Source organism: Aplysia californica, unplaced genomic scaffold (assembly GCF_000002075.1).
Source record: "Aplysia californica isolate F4 #8 unplaced genomic scaffold, AplCal3.0 scaffold00151, whole genome shotgun sequence".
Taxonomy (NCBI): Eukaryota; Metazoa; Mollusca; class Gastropoda; order Aplysiida; family Aplysiidae; genus Aplysia; species Aplysia californica.
Genome location: NW_004797421.1, coordinates 624174 through 627481, shown reverse-complemented (window position 1 = coordinate 627481; position 3308 = coordinate 624174). Strand labels below are relative to the sequence as shown.

General features: G+C 43.0%; 1 protein-coding gene across 3 annotated transcripts in view; it reads right to left on the bottom strand.

Moving 5' to 3' along the window:
* LOC101849286 (chromosome-associated kinesin KIF4A) overlaps positions 1-2808 on the bottom strand; it is a 41624-nt gene extending 38816 nt beyond the window's left edge. For 2 of the 3 annotated variants that reach the window (XM_013081914.2, XM_005097277.3), the window contains exon 1: positions 2705-2808. The gene's annotated coding sequence lies outside the window, so the exon portion shown is untranslated. Of the gene's footprint in view, positions 1-2315; positions 2340-2704 lie in introns of those variants that run through there. The other variant, XM_013081915.2, reaches the window with a different exon arrangement.
* Between the last annotated feature and the right edge of the window lie 500 nt (positions 2809-3308).

Sequence of the window (3308 nt, the reverse complement as noted above, 5' to 3'; positions counted from 1 at the left end):
ACCAGTATGGTATTGTTTTAACTCTAAGTCAAACCGTAAAAATACAGAAATTTTTTCCCCATTTAATAGTAATAATAATGTAGATCATTTCTATAGCGACCACTCCCGTGTGAACTTAAGGCGTTTTACATTAATTAAGGGAGTGTCTACGTACATGGTAACCAGGCACCTAGCCTCAGTATACGTACACGATAAGCGGCAACCGGGCACGTAGTCTCAGTGTCTCACATACACGGTAACCGGGCAGTTCTGAACTCCAAGTTCAATTTTTGTCATCCGAAGTTGCCTTCAACCCCAGCAATGTGATGCAAAAGCCCAGATTCACTGACCGGTCACGATGGCGAGCCCGACAAGACGTACATGTATGACTTTCTTTTTTTTTTTAACAAGTGACAGCACAAGACAAACATTGATTTATTTTCATTCCGGTTACCGTAGGTCGTAGATACTGAGACTAGGTGCCCGTGTACGAACAAAATTCATGCATGCGCGCACACATACATACACACACACACGTACATCTTACACACACACATATGCACACCACACACACACACCTACTTTCTTATTACACGCGCACGCTTACACTTACATCAGTTAACATCAGATCTTTATATATCTCAGTTTGTGTTGTACATGATGTATTCTGGGGAATTTCCGTTATAGCTTTTAGAGTACGCCCAGTAGACTAGAGCTGGGCCGAAACCATGATTTACGTAGGCCTATCGGCTCTGTACTTGCACCATTTCGAATTTAAAATTCTGTTAAAATTAAAGCGTTGATGTTATTTTGCCTAAAATTGCAAGAAATAGCGAAAATTGCAAAAAATCGCGGGTTTATTGTTGAACTCGACGGAAAACGCGGCCGCAAGACCGCGATTTCCTGGGGGGCCAGATATAGAATCTAGAATCTATATTTTTTTAAAGGGAGTGTATACAGACCCGGTAACCGGGAACAAAGTCACAAAGTATACAGACCCGGTTGGGGAACTCTTTTGTGATTTCGGAGAGTTTCTGCGCCCTCTTGGCTCAGGGTAGACCTAGGTTCTTCTAGATCAGTGGCCTAGGTCTAGATCTACATCTAGGCAGACAGACAAAAATCTTTGATCTAGTTTCGCGGCTAGATCTAAATGAAGATTGCGGATGTCTTTTCGATGAACGATCGTTTTTCCACCGTTTTGGAGTTGGAGGAATCGCAAGACGCAATTTGAGGAAAAGAACAATGTCATAATTTCAATCGAGCAGTCACCCTCTCTATTTCTCTCTCGCCTTCTCTTTTTCTTTGTTTGTCTCGGTCTTCCTTTGTCCCCACCTATTTCACACTCTATCTTTCTCTCGTTCCCTCCTGCAAACTGGGGCATGTCATTACATTTTGCTAGCACCTCTCTCTCTCTCTCTCTCACACACACACACACTATATTTCTACCGGCCGGGTCTGGGGGCTGAAACTCCCCGAAATCACAAAAGAGTTCCCCTACCGGGTCTGTATACTTCGTGACTTTGTTCCCGGTTACCGGGTCTGTATACACTTCGTTTATAAAAAAGGGATCAAGGTTGGGGGGGGGGGGGCTGGGGAAGTAAGATGGAGAGAGGAAAAAAGGAAATGTAAGGGAAAGAGAGAGAGAGAGAGAGAGAGAGAGAGAAAGAGAGAAAGAGAGGGTCGGGGGGAAGGAGAGGAGACATTTGGGCTGTCTTATAATTATAAGGACTGATTATGAATTTTAATTTTTTTTGTTTTGATCCCTTTTTGTATTTGTAGTTCCGAAACGCAGTGTAATAGCCTACCAGTAGTTTAAAGTCCGAATAGCAACGGGAAACTATTCGTACCCGAGTCTAGACCTCGCCGGAGACAAAAAAAAAAGTACGACAGTACGGTACAACCAGTGATTGCGCACGCGCACTGGAATTTGACATTTGAATCCGAATAGCCTCCAGCGGCTGTTCGGACTCGAGTCCAAATGAATTAATGAATAGCCACTTTGGGTTTTTTTAGTAAGTTTTTAAGTCCACTGCAAACTGAACGAACACAGAACAGTTGGCCACCACTGTCTGAGAGAACGCAAAAGAAATGTCGAAAGTCGAAAGCGGTTAGATCTAGATCTAGATCTAGATCTAGAGACCTAGATCTAGATTCTAGATATATCTAGATCTAGATCTACTGGATTCTAGGACAGTAAATATTTAGATCTAGATCTAGATCCTACTATCCCAGAAACATTTCCGCCATCATCACATGCCAGTCACTCCTCTGATCCTGAAATCTGTCCAGGGTCAGATGGCGAGGCAATCACAATTTCAATTGCTTCATCACATCACCTTCAAAACACAGCCACAATGTGACAACATCAAATAATCACATGACTCAGTAATTATTTTCACTGTAATTATACACCCCCATGTAAAAGAACAGTTACACACATTTTGCTTTTTTTTAAGGAAGCAACTACAGTATAACCCAACTAGATGTATGAGGCGTTTGCCTCGTCTCCAGTTCTGAGACGAACGAGTGTTCAAAGGACCGTGGGACCGGGGTGCGGGTGGGGTTAGCCTACAGAGTAGAGTAAGGTTAGGCCTAGGCACAAACATCAATCAGCTGCTGATGGCTGAACGAAACATTAACAACGAAATTATGTGTCATGACCGGAATCCAAACAGGTTGGGATTTCTACACATGCAAATCGGTATTAAATTGATATTTCACATACAACAGAATCGCTTTAGTCTTGGTCGTCTTGTTTTGATTTACAGTCATTCGTCACGCAGAACTGCATCTGCCTGCACGCACAGCGCTTCCGCTTCGCTATTCGAAAACACCACAACACTGGCGCAAGATAAATCAGCCAATGAAAAACCAAGACGATCTTCGTTGTGTCGCTAGTTCGCAGTCGACATATTGCTGTGTGGTAAGAAAATTATTTTAACCGATAAAGAATTTAACATTGGTCATGTAATTATAGGCCTAATATTGATTTATTGACAGTGTCCGAGAACACTCGTGCCGAAAATTTTTGCCACTCAAAATTTGAAGCATTGAGTGAATTTTGCGGACTTTTTTCGGATGTATTGTCTTCAGGTAGGGAGGCGTAGTCTTGGGGGGGAAACGTGGTGGATACAGGTGTAAGCAGAGCACAGAATTCTACACTAAGTGTAGAATTCTGTGAAGCAGAGAGACCCCGAGAGGCGAAATGAGCAAAATAAGGGAAGAGTGTGTGTGCACCAAGGGACCTTACAACAAACAAATAACCTCCTTGGTGTGCACAGACAGCTAGGCAGACAGACAGACAGACAGACAGACAGACAGATAGACAG